The sequence below is a fragment of the Ambystoma mexicanum genome, chromosome 6p, assembly GCF_040938575.1.
Source record: "Ambystoma mexicanum isolate Mex_15411 chromosome 6p, UKY_AmexF1_1, whole genome shotgun sequence".
NCBI classification, from domain to species: domain Eukaryota; kingdom Metazoa; phylum Chordata; class Amphibia; order Caudata; family Ambystomatidae; genus Ambystoma; species Ambystoma mexicanum.
Window position 1 is genome coordinate 1,305,609,797 of NC_090935.1, and position 19,398 is coordinate 1,305,629,194.

General features: G+C 48.5%; 1 protein-coding gene across 4 annotated transcripts in view; it reads right to left on the reverse strand.

Annotated features, from left to right (window-relative positions):
- DENND4C (DENN domain containing 4C) overlaps positions 1 to 19,398 on the reverse strand; it is a 2,555,958-nt gene that overhangs the window by 1,929,211 nt on the left and 607,349 nt on the right. The gene's annotated exons all lie outside the window — the stretch shown is intronic.

The window sequence follows — 19,398 nt, forward strand, 5'->3', positions numbered from 1 at the left end:
CAGTTTAAGTGTGTCATGTATTTATTTGGCTAAAAAGAAGGGATTCAACGTGAAACACTGCACATAAGCATGCCTGGATACCTGGGAAATCCAAAGATTGGAAGCCTTACAATTCCAAATGGGACACCATGACAAATGCATAAACCATGTTTTATAGGGACGGTGTTGGGACAGCGAGAGGGGATGGCGCTGCCATCAACGGTATAGAGTAAAAAATAAACTTTAAAAAAAGCTTGAGATCTTGGAAAAAACAGTTTAAGGGTAAGAAGGCTGAAAGTTCATTATTGCAAGAAATGCTTGAGCAAAGAGTTGCAATCAATGTGTTTAAAAGACTAGGGAGTGAAGCAGAGTCATGGGTGTGTGTCTTTGCAGATCAAGGGACATACCAAACACCCTTTCTTGGAAAGTGACGTGAATGGAAGAAGGTAGAGGCATGAGACCAGGGGGCTGCTATTTTTGCTGCATACAGGTTTCGATGATGGCCATCCTTGAATGATGGGGAAGCTGGGAGTTGTAACTGATAAAAAAGCAGACATTGATCCAGATGGATTTTATATTCCACAGCACTCAACCATGGAGTGAAATAAAGAGTCAAGATTGGTCAAGACTGGAAGGGTGTTTCTGGCAGGGAAACAGGATGTGTAGAGGAGTTCAGAATAGGAGCGGGTAGAGCAACGTGTGGGTCACTTGGGAGATGGGGGAAGCAAATATTAGAAAAGGGTGGGATTCCAGAAAGGGAGTGCAAGTGGGGGAGTAATTAAGGTGTGTACCTAGAGTCTCCTGGTAAAGGGCAGGGATATAGTGAGAAGGATGAGAATGAGCAGGCTGATGGAAGGCATCCGATGGGAGGGTCACAAGAGCTGGTTCACTAGTGACGGAAATTAAATTACAATGGCCTCTAGCCACCAAAATACATTTTACTTTGGTGGTGGTGTAAACTCTTGGGTGGGGGAGTGGTGCTTGCATGGGGACGCTTGAAAACCTACCCAATCTTCTAAATTCTGGTATTTTGGGGGAAGTCTGACGAAGGACCTGTGGTTGAAATGATCTGTATATTCTGTGGCAAGGTCAGTAATCTGTCGCAAGGGGATGGGGAAGCCCATCAGGGTGGAAGCCAGAGCCAATCCTACCCAAGGCAGGTCAGTTGAGAGGCCCCCCATTTCCTGACCCCTCCCCAAGTGCCCGTTTATATATGTGCAGTCCCAACTTGCATCACACCATGCCTCCCGAAAAAGACGCTGGAAAGTTCGCTTTTTCTTTCCTAGAAGCAAATTGAATGCAGCAGCAAAATGGAAAGACCACCGAGAAAAATCAACCCATCGGCACCCATCTGCCTACCATCATACGTGGCCCTGAACCAGCAGAGGGAGAGACAGCCAACAGACAAAAAAAACAGAGCTTACTTGGCCGCCTGACGCCACTCACCATTCTCCAGCAACAGTACGCACCGTAGCAGAACAGCTAATCAAAGCATATTATAAAGACTTGACAAGATGCAGCGATAGCACATCAAACATCCATTTAACTTGGCGATTGCCATACCGTGACCTCCTTTTAACACAACTGGAACAGATGGGCTGCTAATGTTGCAGCGTGAGGTCCCCCTGTGGTTTAAAGAGGCAGGACTTAACCCGCTATTTTATAACTTCCAGCGTTAGTAACACTTCTTGGGCGGGGAAGGCAGGACCAGATTGGCAGGGGCCAGTGAGAGAAGGCTGGGGAGGATAAAGTGGGAATCAGGAAGCAATCAAATTGTGGTTTGTTCGGGTGAGGTCAGTGGCAGACCAAGAGACCAGCAGGAGGAAGGGCAGTGGACTGGAGCATGCATGTGAATTAAAGTAAAGTTGAGGTTTTGGTTAGTGAGCCAGTGGTATTGAGAGTAGTAGTAGTAGTACCCAGAAGCGAGTCATAACATTGAGTGTTGGAGGCAATTATTAGTAGGAGTGAGAGACATCAGACACAGACAAGGAAGACGTATGGGGAAGGAGACGAGGTGGGTGGAGTTGGATGCAGGAGAGTAGAGAGGAGACCATAACAGTCCCAGACAGGGAGAGAAGAATCAGGTGTTGACGGGGAGGAGACAGTCGGATAGGAAATCTGAAAGGCACATTCCCTAAACCTCTTAGCTACTAACCACTTCAATACTGTAGGGCTAGTTTATGAAGTCCTGGGGGTGAGGAAGGGGCCTCAAAAAGAAGACAATTTAAGATTAAGCAGCAGGGGACAATATTCTCTATATACTACCCTGGGGACTAACCCTGGGCTAGGGTGGAAAACACTCTAGATGAGAGAGAGCAAGGGACAGCCATACTGCCCTGCCAAAGAAAACAAAAACCCTTGAACCATCTCTGGGAGTCGGAGTGTTCTTTGAGCTATCAAGGACAGTTCATAAATTGTAGTTCAAAGCAGGGGGTGAAATGTCTTTATGCTGATGTTCCTTTTATATGCTGCGGCGTATAGAGAACAAAAGTTTCATCCAGGTGTCTCTACGAATACCTGTAGTGGAGAGAATGGTCAAAAAGTGGATGGCTTATTGGTAGGCAGGAGGACATGTTCTACCAGTATGAGAGATTGGACAGTACATCCTGTCCGTCTTGTGAAAATTATGCAACATGTGAACCACCAAGTACCCACTTTCTAGAGTACAAAGTGGGCATCAACATTTAATAGTCTTTTCCTTGGTTTTGTATTGAGAGGTCTGACAAAACAGACTGTGTGGCTTTTTCTTAGGATGCTTTCAATCTCCATTGAAGCCTCCTTTTTCATCTCACTCTGGAAGTACAAAGTATTGGCGTGTTTTACTAAATGCCAAAAAAATGTCATCTACCCAATCGCCAGGCCGAACTGGGTAAGATTTAAGTGGTGGGTCAATAAAGTCTTCTCAGGACCAGTACAACTTAAGTAAAGGTAAATATGATGTCTCTTCCCACATTGGCCCCTTTGTGGCTTAGCTGCTGCCTTATGTGACTAACACAAAAAATGAGAATGTAAACCATACATATTAGGTGTAAAGGTTTTTATTTTTTTTTAACATTTTCTTTTTAGAAATATGCCAGGCGGTATAGTACCTTCACCTGGCCTTGCTTGGTTTTCCCAGTCTTTTGATTCAAGATCAATTACTACTTTCTGGATCTGGGATTCCCAATTGCAGAGTAAAGGATTATTCTCAAGTGTCTCTTTAGGATCATTTTGGCAACAAAGACCCAACTTATTACTTTATTATGTCTACGAAAGTTACATAATACAATGTTTTGCATGAGTTTCACATTTTCCCTTGTAAGGGTGCAGAAGGAGGAGACCGACACACAGGTGGCATGGTTGTTGGCATGAGCATTTATTAATCACAAAACAAGAAAACCTAGTACCAAGTATTCAGCCAGTATGTATAAAGGATAGCGCTGTGGCAACGCGTTTGTCCTGAAACCATGGCAACGCAGCACAAAACAGGTTTGAATCCCGATCCCCACCCTTAGAAGCCACCCGCTGGTATAAAGCAGGTCAGAAAAGAATTATAAGTAAATCAAGAGTCTACCGTCCTGTGTCAAAACCCTGCTTCTATCCCTTAAACTTGTAACTGAAGACAAAAGGAGGTAGTGGATCTTCATGGTCCAGAAGAAGGACTCCCTTCTTCGGACAGTGGATTGTAGCTCAATTGTAGTTGGGCTCTTTACCTGAGCAATGCCTCCCCCTTCCCCAGGTCTCAAACCCTTTCCGAGGCATGAAACAATGTTCCAGATAAAAGTTACAACTCCAACATCGACATTCCTCATCACCCATAGTTTTTTCTTCACTATTGGGTTCCTGGAGAATGCCTTCCTTATCCAGGTATGTTGCTCTCAGTATTTTCACAATGCCAGGGGAATGACTCCCTTCCCCTGGCCCTCTTTCCAGGCTTACTTTGCAATGGGGAATGACTCCCTTTCCCCTCGCCTTTTTCTCAGGCTTGGTTTGCAGTTCACAATGTTAAGGGATCTCAGATCCTCCTCTCCCTCTCTTTAGTTCAGCCCACTTGGTTTATTCTCCAAGAGTTGCCAGGAGGACATCGTAGTTCTGTGGGGTCTCCAACCTTGGTCTCTGTTGCTCCTTAGTTTGACCAACTTGGCTCCCACTCTTGCCAAGTACTGTCACAAGAAAGATACCCCATTTCTCCATGTGGGTCCCAGACCCGGCTTCGCTTCAGTTTTATTCTGACCAACATGGCTGCCTCTCTCGACAAATACTGTCACAAGGAATCTACCTCATTTCTGTATGTGGGTCCCAGACCCTGCTTTTCCAAGCCCCCACCGGCACCAGAATCTAGCCCTTTACCTTCACAGGCCTCTGGACGCTCTGTTGATCCTCAGGTGCGTGCAGGTTTTCACCAGGCTGCGCAGGTGTTTGTCTGCCGGCTCTGGTCCCATGCTTCTCATTCCTGGTATCGGCCTCCTGCTCCCAGTGCTGTGCCAGGTTCACTCCACGCGACCGGGTTCTTCGTTCCTTCAAGACCGGAGTGATTTCTTCTTCTCTGCATCTCGTAGGAATCGCCTGGGCTGGACGGTCCTTCTGCTTCAGCTGCTGGTGCAGCTGTCACTCTCAGCCACGAAGTACCTCCAGCATCTGACAGTTCTGTAAGCCCTTCATCAGTGTTTATGTTAACCTACCAGTCCCTCCTCTGCGGAACGCTGGAATGGTGTTTACTGTTCAGCAAGGTATTCTTACTGGCTCTGTGCCTCCTCTTCACCTCAGTTGGGAGTCCAATGGGGTTTAGTTGGGCCATCTGTCCTCTTCCTCATCTCAGTAGATAGAGGTCAGCCCAATGGCCTTGCATAAACACATAGGGTGGTATGGTAATATGGAGGTGGAGGGCAGTGGATATGAGCATACATGCGAGGGGGCTATAGGGTTGGAATACCGCATCTCCCTTGGATGGGCGTCCCTCTCCCCAGAGGTGGGAGTCTCTCCCTCATGAGATCCTACCGCCGAGTACTATCCCCAGGGGGACTATCGGGTAAGCAGCCTCACCTCCCTGGCCTCATGGGAAGTGGCTCCCCCCCTTTGGGAGAAGTGACAACATCCAAGGATTCGTCACACATTGCACTTTAAGAGCTCCAATACCAAGTTCCAGAATCAAATGTTTTCTTTTAGCTTTACTTTCTTAATAGGATTCAGAAGAGGGTGCAAAATGTGCACTCGCCACTAGCCAACTGCTATTGAAAATTGACTCTTGGCGTAAAAGAATAAAAAGTTACTTACCAACTGGTAACATTCTTTCGATTGGATGTTCTTCCAACGTATTCCACATCTTTGACATGTAATGTCCACAGCTGTGTATTTCGGAAACTTTTTCGGCAGAGGGCTTCCTACATCAATGGCGTCGGGTCGATGTCCCTCGAAGGCATCCGTCGAGGGCAACGTCACCGGATCTTATAAATAGGACGCATGGCGCCCGTAGCCTCAGTTTATGCCCCCCCCACCCAATGTGTGGCACCAATCAAATGCCTGCTTGACTGCACATAGCCTTGCGGAAAGGTAAGCTGCAATCGCATAAGAAATTCTCCAGAGGGGAAGGCTGGGAGGGTGATGTGGAATACGTTGAAGTAATATCCAATCGAAAGAAAGTTATCAGTTGGTAAGTAACTTGTTCTTTGAATGGATTGGGTCCTCCAACGTATTCCACACCTTTGAGACTCCCAAAGCAGTACCAGTAAATGGAGGAGGGAAAAGAATGTAGAGTACCCAATCTGATGGCGGAATAAAGAATCGCCTTACCAAAGGCCATATCTTGACCATGGCTCGTATCCAGGGAATAATGTTTAACAAAGGTAGGGATAGAAGTCCATGTGGCTGCATCACAAATATTCCTAACAGGAACTCCCCGTTGTAGGGCTGTGGAAGTAGCTACGCCCCTAGTGGAATGAGCTTGCAACCCTTCATGAGGGTCATTACTCGCCAATCGGTAACATTCAGCAATGGTGAGGATAATCCACCTGGACAAGGTCTGTTTGGTAACAGCCTGGACCAACCGGTGTCCATCAAATCCCACAAAGAGTTGATTGTCCACTCTGACCCTGGAGATCCTAGAAATATAAAAGCTCAAAGCCCTGCTAGGATCCAACATATGGAGTCGCTCCTCTTCCTTACCAGGATGAGGAGGAGGAGGATAGAAAGGAGGAAGAACCACTTTCTGGCTCAAATGAAATTCAGATACTACCTTAGGTAGAAAGAAAGGACGTACCCTTAGTACAACCCTGTCCTTGTGGAACACAGTAAAGGGCGGCTTAGATGAAAGTGCCTGCAATTCACTCACTCTGCGAGCGGAAGTAACCACAACCAAGAACACGGTCTTGAAGGACAATCTCAAAGGACAAGAGTGCAAAGGTTAAAATGGAGCACCCATTAGAAATTTCAAAACCAAATTCAAATCCCAAACCGCCACCTGGAAAGGGGACAGCGGGAACAGTCAGTCCTTTAAGAAATTGAGAAATCAAAGGAATCTTACAGTAAAGAACATTGTTCAGACGAGCGCTTAAATATAGACAGCGCCGCCAGTTAACCTTTAATGGTACCTACTTGAAGGCCCCTGTGGGCCAAAGAAAGCAAGAAAGAAAAAACCATAGGAATGGAACACTGCTAAGGATCAACATTTTGTCCTCCGCACCAGTCGCAAAACTTAAGCCGACGGTACAGGGATTTTGTTGCTGGACTTCTGGCCGAAAGCAACACCTCCATCACACCATCCGGGAGGTCCCAATCCTTATATCTCAACCTTTCAGATACAAAGTGTGAAGGTTGGGAGTTCTGACCTCTGGATGGAGAACCTGTCCCCCCCCTCCCCCTCTCGCGAGAGCATATGCTCTTGGTAGGGAAGACGGCATGGAGGGCAGATGGCCATTTCTAGAAGGTCCGGGTACCAGAGCAATGAGGATCATTTGGGATCCGAACCTCCGTAACACTTGAGGAATGACGGGGACTGGAGGAAATGCGTACAGCAGTGGGAATGACCAATCCACTACGAATGCGTCTCCCAAGGCTCCGCTTGGAGGAAATTCCCATGAGCAGAATCTCTCGCACTTCCGGTTGGCACTGGTGACAGAGATCCACTTGTGGGTTTCCCCAAAGGGTGAAGATCTCCAGAAGGACCTCCTGACCCAACTGCAACTCGTGAGAGATCGTGCTCTGCCTGCTCAGGGCATCCGCCGCTGCATTTTCGTGAACTGCCGAGAGCGAAATACCATACTGGATGGCCCAGCTGCATTGCCCCTATGCACAACGGGATTGGCCGAACCTTTTTTGTTGAGGTAATGCATGGCCACTGTGTTGTCAGTCATGATCAGGACACACTTCCCCCGCACTGACGGCAGAAAAGCCTTCAGGGCTAGCCTGCTGGCCCTCAGCTCTAACAGGTTGATGTGGAGTTTGGACTCCGATGGAGACCATCGACCACTGGCGGTCAAGTCGTCGGCATGAGCACCCCATCCTGTGAGGGAAGCATCTGTCACTACAGTCAACTCCGGCCATGGTTGCCAAAAGGGCTTCCCCTTCATTAGGTTCCCTTCATTGGCCCACCACAGAAGATGCTGGGAAACCGAGATTGGAATCTGAACAGGATACGACTTCTTGCTTGAGAATTGCTACTACTGCATCTTGAGGACCCACTGCAAGGCTCTCATCCTCAGCCTGGCCTCTGGCACCAGAAAAATGCAGGATGCCATGAGGCCGAGCAACCTTAAGAATTCGAAAGCTGGGAGACGCTAGGCATGTTGAAACTTGTCCACCATCTGCACAACGTGGGGAGCCCTCACCTTGGGAGGAGAGCACTTCTCCAAGGACGTGCCCAGCACAGCCCTGATGTACTGTAGCTGTTGGGAAGGTGTCAGATGCGATTTCTTGAAATTGAGGGAGAAGCCCAGCCTGTGGAGGGAGCGGCAGGTGAGACCGAGTTGATCCAATGCTTGCTCGGGAGAACGCGCACGGATCAGCCAGTCATCCAGGTAGGGGTAGACTTGAATCCCCCCTCACCTGAGATACACTGCCGCCACCACCGTTGGCTTGGTGAAGACCCTCAGGGCGGAGGTCAATCTGAATGGCAGGACCTGAAAGTGCGAGTCGCCAGCCGCTAACCTAAGGTACTTTGTGCTTGGGATGAATCGGCACATGAAAGTAAGCATCCTGTAGGTCCAGAGACACCAACCAATCCTGAAGTTGAAGGGCCTGGAGGACTTGAGAAAGGGTGACCATCTTGAACTTGTCCTTCCTGAGAAATATGTTCAACCAACGCAAGTCCAGGATGGGTCTCAATTCCCAGTCTTTCTTTGGGATAAAAAAATAAGGGGAATACCATCCTTTGTTCCTCTCCGCTACAGGCACCAGTTCTATAGCGCTTTTCTCTAGCAGGTCAAGATTTCCTGCACAAGGAGCAGATCCGGAAGCTTCAAAAGGGATTCCACGGTGGGTTGTCGTGAGGCTGCTTTAGGAAGGGAAGGGAAGGGAAGGCAGTAGCCATGGGCGATTGTATCCAGAACCCCCGCATCCGAAGTAAAGGCTTGACATTCTTGGAGATGCTGAGACACTCTGCACCCAACCGGCGAACCATGGGACATGGCCTCATGACTGTTTGGGAGCGGCTGCGGCAACGGCTCAAGGCAAAGAGGCAGCTGCCCAAGCGGCTTTGGCCCCTTTATTTCCCAGACCACCACGGTAACTCTTACACTGACCCTTTTGACTGGCGGCCCCTCTCGTTCTACCAAAGGAGGAGTAGTAACGAAAAGAAGGTCCCCTCCACTGCTGTCCCCTAGGACGAAAAGGCAGAGGTTGAACCACAGCTGCGCTCAAAGATTTAGCAGCAGCTTTCGAGGTCTGCAACCTTCCAAGGCTCTCATCAGCCTTGCTGCCAAACAAATGTGCGCCATCAAAGGCCATGTTCAAAAGACAGGCTTGTACATCCGGAGCAAAAACAGACTTCTGCAGCCAGGCAAATCTGCGTATAACAGTGCTCGTAGCCATGGACCGGCTAACACTGTCGGCTGTGTCCTGACATGACTGAAGGGATTCACACATGGCATCCTTGCCATCTTGCACGAGAGCAAGGAACCCATCCCTTTCTTCTCCTTCGGGAATATGCTCAGCCGCTAGAGAAACAATTCCACAGAGTGTGTGAAAACCTTGCCAAGGCACAAGTGGAGTTGGCTGACTTCAATGCCATACTCTCCGCAGATAACACCTTGCGTGTCCCACCGTCAAAGCATTTGTCGTCCCTATCAGGAGGGATGGTAGGGTACACCGCCTGCCTCGAGGTGGCCGTAGCCGCCTGAACCACAAACTCTCGGGAGTGGGGCGAGACAAAAGGTAGCTGAGTCGCTACCGGAAGGGCAGTATTTTTTGGTTAACGATTAGTTAACAGCCGCAAGAGATTCCGGTGACTGCCAAGCAGCCGCCATCCTTTTCTGTAAAGTCAGAAGAAAAGGTAACACTGGGTCAGAGGACGGACCTTGATCTAAAATGGCCGTTAGATCATCTTGCACAAAAGCTTCAGGAGGACTGGACCAGCCCAGCTACTCTATGACCCTAGCCATAAGCCTCCTCTAGGATGACTCTGCATGAGCCCCAGGCTCAGGCCGGCCAAATTCCACTTCCGGAGAAGTGTCCAAACCACTGGCATCATGAAGAGTTTGCCTCAACTCATCCAATTGACTGTCTCCAGAAAAGACAGGAGCCTCATCAGGCTCAACAGGGTCCATATCAAAGTCTGACCTTTCCTCCTCCTCATATATGTCATCCAAAGGGAGGTAAAAGCCCTGCCTCGGGACAGAAGAGGGTCTGGGGTCCACAACAGGCCTCACAGTCTTAGAAGTAGCCTTCCTTGGAGGATCCACAGTATCGGGATCTCCAATGGGAAATATCGGTCAAAAACACCCCGAAGGCGTTGAGGGCGCTGAAGGCTTCGGCGTCGGAAGCGCCGCAGGCTTTGGTGTTGAGCGCGCTGCCGGCTTCGGTGTTGACGCCGACCTTGAGCCCTTAACAGGATTCTGCAGTCTCGCTGGAGACGAGGACCGAGACCTGGAAGCAAGTCTCTTGCGACTATCCTGAGCCTTGTCCGAACGGGACCTCGAAGGTTCCGGATGAGTCGCGTTCAGGACCCGAGCCCAAAGGCATGTGAGCCATGGTACAAGACCGTTCCTGGCCGGCTTCCTCCAAAGGCGCGGAGGGAACTGTGCCCTGCAATTGAAAGATCGCCAACATCTGCTCTCGAAAGGCAGCCCATTCCTCCGGAGTCGAGAACTTTGTAGGGCACGCCACTATCATTGCGGCTCTATCCTCCAAGGAGGATGGGGAAGGTGACCATTGACAGTGCTTCCTAGAATGCCGAGATGAGGACGACGAATGGCGGGAACCACTCTGGGACCAAGATCCACGGGACTCCTCCCGCCGCAGAGAGTTGCCACTCAAATCGTCGGTAGACATCCCTTTGGACTTGGATTTATGGGATTTACTGGGTTTCGAACCCTTACCTACCTGAAGCTTTCCCTTACGCTCCTGCAAGGCCTTAGCAGTTAGCGACTGGCATTTGGAACAGTCGCCGGTGTCGTGACTCTCACCCAAGCACCACAAACAAATGCTATGCGGGTCGGTAATCGCCATTTTCGATGCCATGGACACAAGACGCCCTCTGCTGAAAAAGTTTCCAAAGTACACAGCTGTGGACATTACAAGTCAAAGATGTGAAATACATTGGAGGACACAATCCATTTGAAATTGTGTTTTGTGTTTATTTGTAGCACTGGGGTGGCAAGGGACCATTTATCATTGTCTAGTAGCGTGCAACTTTAATATTTTACCCCATCTTTAGGCGTTCTGATTCCTAGTTCCAGCATGTAGCATGTCTTAGTACCCACTTTCTCTGTGGATTCATCAGATGTTTGGCCCGGGATGAAGTTCTGCTCCATGTTCACCCTCTTGCTTTGGGCGACGGTCCACAACTCCTCACTCAGATCTCAGTACTGGTTGCCTGCTTCTCACCTCCCAGTGAGATCTCCTGCAGGCATCTACTTCCACTAATCAGTAATCTATCTGGTGACTTTGCATGACTCCAGCAGTTGCCACTTAGCACTCCTTCCTAGTATTCAAATTGCACCCTGTTCTGGCAGAGGTTCTAGTCTCAACCTCGCTGCTAGCAGTCTCAGAGTCAAGTCCAGGTCCTTTCTAGTCAGGGTTCCGGTGCAGCTCAAGTAGAAATTCTTTTTTGAATGGCACTCCTTTCTGCAGGGCCCACACAAGACTTGGTCTGCTCTAGTTACACTAGATGGCCAGAGCTGCTCCTTTGAACAGTCAAAGGCTGTCGCAAGGCCCACTAAGCAGTATGCCTCACCATTATTACAGCTCAGCCCAGCCATCTTTTGTCGACTCGAGATCAAGATGTTTCGAGTCCACAGCGTCGAAAGCGGTGGCTAGAAACAAAAGTTCCATACAGTCAGATATGATGTTCTGCCATATGTTATAAAAGCACTTCACGAACACACATACATACTTTTAGAAACTGGTTATTTTCTCGGTTCCCCTCTGCCTCGCAATTGGTGGTGGGCTTCCCTACTTTCCTTTCATACTGTCCCCTTGCCATTTTCTCACTCTTTTGTTGGGCTTTCATTTTTAGTTCCCCCTTTTTAAGGAGTCTTAGGTTTTAAAAGGATTGGTGGTAATTTTGGCACCCATGAGCCACAAATATTTAGCTCTGGACCCTCTGCCCTCTTCCCTCATGACGTCAAGGAGACACTTGAACCCACTAACCTCCATTTGAACTTGTAGATCATGAATAGGGCTTCTTCACTGCCCCCTTAGGGAAAGGCCCTGCAAATGTTCACACTAGCGTGGCCCATCCAATGTCAGATTCAAGTATCCGGTGCCCCTGTATGATGCTGGGTCAGCAGTTTCACAGCAACAGGACTGCCCCACACCTAGCTTGGAGCGGAAAGTAACTTATACTCACCAGTGATCTGCTCCTCTCACGCCTCTGATCCTCTACTTGTGGTGCAGTCATGGAAGCGAGAACTGACACAAGTTCGCCACAGCATCTGTCCAAGATGTGAATCCAGAAGATTGCACGAGTCACCAGCATGGACAGTGTAAACCAGTCAAATAAGTTACAGAAGTGTCACAGTCGCTGGTAGGAGGGATTTTAAAAAACAGCCTGTTTTGGAAGGCCAACCTAGTGAATAAGCAAGGGTTTAGTCACACTTGGTATAGCCAAACTGTCGGCGTAAGGCTAAGCAGAAAGGTTTACAGGGGGCTGCAACCTTTGGCATTGCAGGTGTTTTGGACTACAACTCCATCAACCCACACCCCCATAGTCAATGTTGAGAAATCAGAGGAGTTGTGGTCCAAAACATCTGGAGAGTTGCAGGTTACAGATCCCAGAGTTAGGGAATTGGTGTATGGGTACAATTATTAACACTTACAGAAAGTCACGTAAAAGAGGGCCACATAGATGTAACGAAAACACTGTTCACTAGGCCCAAACACATGCAGTGGAAATCAATGAAACTATATACCACACACACGGATAGCTAGACATATATGTACACCGACATCAGTTATAAGCAATCAAGCAAATCAATAGCATATGTTTTAAGCTGGGTGGGAGGGGGTAGGGTGGGGTGGTTAAAGAACCATAAAACCTGAGGTAGAAATATTCAAGTTGCATGCAACTAATCAGGCATTGAAACGTAACTCGACCCAGTCAGTTATCTACATACCCACAACACTCCATTTCTTGCTTGCCACAAGCCATCAGAAACTAGTAGCAAGTTCAAATTTTGAGGTCCGATTAAACAACATGCATCATAATTAAAAAACAGTTAACTTAATTAGTGCACTTACGATCAAGGGTATTCACAACACTTCATTTCTGTCACTAGAGGGGGACAGAGCCGACAAACCCAAATACTAAAAGGAACTTCATAGATTATATAATTTCGACATTCCCAAATTGAAAATGAAGTACAAATTCACATCCATGATGACACAGAATAGCCTAATTGACACCTTCCAACAAGCCGTGACATTGGATATACCTAGAGCCATGGATAACAAGTATGTTGCTTACCTGTAACTTGCGTATTCCAGCATTGGTATCTTTCATGGATTCACATGCTTTGAATATTCCCTGCCGACAAGCTAGGAATCCTCAGTAACATTTTATTACAGCTTATAATAGAGAACTTTAAGCTTACTTTAGTAGCCCATCCATGTCCTTTTGGGTGCATTCTGCTCAGCCAATGGGACGTAGAGTGACGAGCCCCACCCAGGAGGTCATCTTCAGATTATAACCCCAGCGGGATGATAGTTGGCATAATGCAGCCTTGCTCCCTTAGGGGTAGTAGGTGGGGGCATGTGAATCCATGAAAAAAAACAATGCTGGAGAAATATGAGTTATAGGTAACCAACATATTCTTTCTCCAACATTGGTGGATTCACATGCTTTGAATAGATTGCTACAGCAGTTAACATTTTGTAATAGGAGGTGTAAAGGGAGAATGCATACCTTATTGCAACAAGCGTTGTAGCACAGCTCTTCGGATACTTGCTTCAACCTCTCCTTGTCCCTCCATGCAGTAATGCTTGACTAAGGTTGCCACGCAGGATATGTCCGACAGGGGGACCCCTGCCCATAGTGCTGCCGAAGACCCCACTTCCCTAGTGGAGTGAGCATGAATGGGTCCTTGTAGCAGACCTGAGTGTGTGCCGTGGGAATTGCATTGGAAACCCATCTGGCTATACATTGCATTGACATCGGCCGACCTTTGTTTAGCAGGCCAAAAGCTACAAATAGTTGAGACGTTCATCGAAAGTCTTTGGTTCCATCTATGCAGTTCCGGACTCTTTGAAGGACTAGTGAATGAAGAACTAGTTCAACTGGTGTGGACAGATGTGAAAAAAAAACGGTAGGGTTTCTTCAGTCTGCAGGTGGAAGCTGCACACCACCTTGGGAACGAAAGTAGGGTTTGTTTTTAAGATGACCTTGTTCTTTTCCAACCGTAGATATGGAGGTTTAGCAGATAGCGCATGTATTTCTGACACCCAAGACCTGATTGCTACTAGAAAAGCAGTCTTAGATTCAAGATGGCCGCCGTATAGAGGAGATGCGCTCCTCTGTCTCCGTCCGGGAACTCCCAAAGGTGTAAAAGATGCTATGAAGGGCTCTGACCCCGAAAATTGGTGTCGGAACCTAAACACTAAAGAAGGAAACTAACGCAATTTAAAGAAGTCTGACCACAGAGCAGATTGCAGGGAGAGATGGCACCAAAGACATCGCGTAGTGTACTGCTTGGGTCCGCACAGACGCAGCTGAAGGAGTCAACCCAGACCGCGGACGAAGAGGCTTGCCCCCGACAACCAGGCTCCAAGGTTGGCGTGACGCCGCAAGAGTGTTGGGGCAAGACGAACCCCCGATGTGAGAGGTACAGCGGAGCTGCATGCAGCTTCATCCACACTACACCGAAGGGGGAAGCGCCACGGCGGAACAAGCAGAGCCTGGCCCCGCGCTCTCCTGGAAAGTCGGAGGTAAAGCAGATTCAGGTACAGAGCTCAAGAGAATTGTGGGGTGCAGCGCATATATAAGAACGCAGGACAGAGGTGGAGGCGACTGGCCGAGACACATAGAAGCCATGGAAAACTTCCAGTAGATTGACCGAAAATGGAGGCATGAGGGAGACAGCACGGGAAGCCCAATCCTGGGAGAACTGTTCAGTGGACCCCCCCAGCGCCATAAGAAGTGGCAAAAGGGCCCCCACTACCCATAGGGAGAAGCCTGGGCCTCATGGAGGTGCACAATTAAAAGGATACCACCATCAATTCCACTCACACACAGCTCGTGAAACAGGAAAACAGCAACGAAACGCAGTACCCTGAGGTGGCAGGAGCGCGCATCGAAATCTGAACATTCCAGAAAGTACGGGGATACTAGACCTGCAATATCACTAGCATCCCGGAGATCTTCAGTACCTGGCAGTTGTAATTTTCAGGGAGATGTGATGCTGCCCCCCCCTTCTCCTGGGACACAGTTCTTTGGAAAACACCCCTAGCCAAGACCCAGGTTGGAGTGGAAAATCGCCAGCTTGTGCAACAAGGCAGATTTGTCAGTGGAGCGTCCCAGCCCACCACAGAAACGAATCAGTGGACACTTACCCATAGCTAAGAGTGAGAGGTAACCCTCCCTCCACCGAGAGGAGCCCAGACAACCGACCCAGATACTGCCAAAGACTGACTGAAAAGGGAACGAGGGGGATCCTCCTTCCTTAACCCAACGCAATCAAGAAAACACCCGAGTCGAGCGCATAGATTGGACTCAGCACGATTGCAGTGTCTGCCCAACCCTGAGGATTCTGATGCCAGGCGTAAAATCTAGAGGTGCTCCAAGGAAATCTAAAGGGGTACATGTACGCCTAGAGAGCCAGATAGAAAAGTGTTGGGAAAGTAAACAGTCGGAAGGAAACGCCTCACCCACGATCCGACAGGATAACTCGGAACAGGAAAGCTCTGATATGATGTATAATAATTTATTCATATCGCACACGTACACAAAGTGTTTCAGAGCGCGACAAGGCAAGGGAGGGAAACAGGGGAGAACGAAACGATCTTACTAGGCCCAGTGACATTGAGAAAGAGCAAGTGCATGGGAAAGGGAAAGGGGAAAAGTGCATGGAAGGGGGAGAGTGGAAAGTGCGGAGCAGAGAAGAAACAAATAATAAAAACAAATAGATAGTAGAGGCAATAAACAATAGTAGTGCAGTCAGAAAGTGGAGAGTTTAAGGCAGCAGACTGGGTAAGTCTGATAGGTGAAGAAAAAAAAAGAAAATGGGGGTGTGGGGAACTGTATGGGTACAGATACAGTCCACCAGTGCAAGGGGTGGCCAGGAGGCAGTGCAGGAGGGTGGCAGGGTGAACAGGTACCTGGGCTCAGGGGACAGAGGGTGGCCAGGTGCACGGTGCCAAGAGAGCAGTTCAGCAGGGGAGAGGGAGAGCGAAAGCGGAAGCAAAGAGGAAGGTCTTGAGGAGCTTCCGGATCGGGAGATGGCTCTCCTCAAGTTTTAGAGTGGCAGGGAGGCTGTTCCATAGGGAGGTCCCAGCCGAAGACAGATCTACCCTCTGTGGCGCCAGCTGCCATGACCTCAGATAAGGGAGAATTGCTGACATGCCTGAAGGGAACAGAAACGAGAATGATGAGCATGTTCCAACTCCAAATGGGCCAACTGAAAGAGGAGCTGAAGGTGGCCTTACAGGACATTAGGAAAGAAGTGAACGAAGTAGGGGAGAGAGTCGACACATTGGAAAATGGTCTCTCCTGCATGGCAGACGACTAAGCAGAATAGTATCCTGTTAGAACAAGTGGCCAGACCGACAACTAACCTGGAAATACAGGCCAAAGTTTTAGAAAATAGATCCCGTAGATAAAATATTAGGATCAAGGGCCTAGCAGAGACAGTACTGGACGTAGACCTGCGTTCCACGATGCAACAATGCTTTAGCAGTCTCATCAAAGATACCCTACCAGAAGAGATCCGCTTCGACAGAATACATCGAATTGGCCTGAAAGGAAACTAACCGGGGACTAGACCCAGGGATGTACTAGTCGCCTGCACCTCCTTTGCCCAGAAGGAAGAAATTCTGAAAGGGGTCAGATCGCATACGGAGCTAACAATCAACGGAAGCTGTGTTCAACTCTATCAGGACCTGGCCCTATCGACTCTACATAAGAGGAGATTTATGAGACCAGTGACAAAAGAACTGACGGTCAAACAGATAAGATACCAATGGGCCTACCCCTTTGGCTTAATATTTACGTGGGACGGCAAGACTCACCGGATCAGCACATGCGAGGAGGGAATGTTAATACTGCACATTGGAGAAGACTCAAGACAGATGGAAAATGCTGCGCTCCGATCCCCCACGAAAAGCAAAAGCAACCAATGGGAATGGAGGTCGGAGAGGTCCGGGAAAACGGATTGAAGGTGGCCCTGAGGGGTCCCCGCATGAAAGCAAACTGAACCGGATAAATTAGCAGATATGAGTGATACTGGACTCATATCTCCCCTGACCTATTGACAGGAGGAAATTAGGCTGCAAAAATCAAATCTGCAAACGAGGATGGAGATCGAAGGAGAGACATCTTGGATCTGTATTCTGGACATATTAATGTCCAGGCGGAGGAGAATGTTTGGAGAGGAAAGGGCCCAAAGCCCTGATCGTGAATCAGGGAGAGTCTGGATGGACCCTGGCCATATAAGGGGGAGGGAGAAAGGGAAGAGGGGGGCAGGGGAGGCTGGAGGGGGGACACAGGGGAGAGCGGGAAGAAGGGGTAACTGTAGATTGGGGAAAAGTACATTAAGGTTCGGAGTTCAAGGTTGGAATATGAGAAGCAGCATCCCATTAATGAAATACATAAAGGAGACTAGGGGTTACAGACAGGGACAGCAGACCCCACAGGTCATGCGCAATGGATGAGGCGGTAATATTATCCCTGAATGTGCAGGGATTAAATTCTCCAGCGAAACGCTGCGCAATACTGGGGAGGCTAATGTTAGGGAGAATTCTCTGTTAAGGTTAATTTCCCAAACCTAGTGAGTCCCCCAGCAGCTTTGCTGGATTTTTTGGGGTTTAAGTTTTTCTCCTGCTAAGAGTGAGACTCTTTTTCTCCCACTCTTAGACATGATTTGAGATATCCTTTTACTTTGTAATGTATTTTATGGGCTAGGGGGTCTTTTACTCCATAGGGTTTCATGTGTTTTTGTTAAGTGTGTTACACAGCACCATCAGTGCAGTAACACAGGGGTGTCAGTGACCCCCAAACATAGACTCCATACCCTGGGACTGATTACTGTCTCCCAGGGCATGTAAAGTCACCATTGACTTTACTAGTACAAAATTGTGAACAGAACCAGTACAAACCATCATATTGTGGAAGTACTGGTAGGGGTATTTCGATTGCCCCTGGGTCTGTTTTTCAAGGGGGCACTGTGTAGTCTCCCCTCGTCGAGTTTCTGGCTGGTGGCAGTGGTTACCACGCAAAATATTCCACCGGAATATTTCCTATGGGATTTTCCCATTCATTTTAAACGCACCACTTTTTTGGTGCAATGTTAAAGATACTGCCGGGTTATTTATTTAATATTTATTATTATTTATATAAATATTATATATTATATATATATTTATATTATTTAGATTATATATATTATTTATATAATATTTTATTTTATTTAATATTTATTCCCCGGTTGGGTCTTTTTGCCAGGACTCGGTTTTAAAATAGCGAATGTGTTCGCCTGTGTAACACCAACCCAAGTCGAGCCCTTTGTTCCGCACTTTTGGCGGGCATCTGCACAGACGCCACCAAAAGTGGTGCCACTCTGTCTGGGTCTACAGGATGTGTGGGAGGTGGGTTTAGGCACCCTGGACTAAGTTGCCTCGGCAACTCAAGTCGCACTCGTGTGATTGGCCCAGTGGTGAGCCGCCTGGCTCACCACTTAGCATGTTTGAGTGACAGCTAGGACTGATGAATGGGGGTTTTCTGCATAAAAGCAGGGCTTTGGGGACTGGAACTTGAGAAGTCGCCACAGGACCAAAGAATCCGAAGAGGGAGAAGCTGAGCCGACCATGCAACGACGACACCACTGGTGGAGCCCTGCTGAACCGCCTCACCGCTTCCCGACGACAGAGAAGATCTTCATCCCAGAGAGTCTTCTTCCTTTGAACTGGTGGGGATAACCAGTTCGCCCTCTTTTCGCCTCCCTGGACCTTCCCGTGGTCGAATTGCCCGGGCCAAGCACCCCGGCGGCCAGATGGCCACGCTTCACCACTATTGCGAATAAAAGGGTAGTACCTTTTAACCGGGAAACTCCGCAGCTGGTTTCTTCCCTGGAAGTGCAACGTCCTCCAGCTTTCCTCCACGTCAAGATCTTCTCTTCCCCTGGACGAAGCACCGACTTGCACCCGCTGCCAGGAACAACTGCCCCCGGTGGAGCTTTCTCACCATTTCAGGTACTGTGTCCTGCCTGGTCTCCCTTGCAACAGACTGTTCAAGGTGTCCCGTAAAATCTTGACTCTCTATCCTGGGGTGACCTGGGACCTGGTGACCAACTCTCTCTGAACTGATCCAACTCTTTTTGAACTATCTGCAAAGACTTTTAAAGTATAATTCAACTGTGTGATCTGGGACGCATTCCGCCTTGCTCTCTCCCAGAGTGGGCCTGGCCTATGAACTTTCTTGCTCTACAGTAGACTCTGCCTTTCCTGACTTGCTGTGGTTCTTTTAAAAGTGTTGGTATTGTGTGCTTTCCTAATTCTGCCTTTTCCCTCCCTGTTTAACTAACTTATGGTGAGTGCCATCTTGGGTTAAACGCTCACCTCTGTCTGCAAATAGGTGAGGTT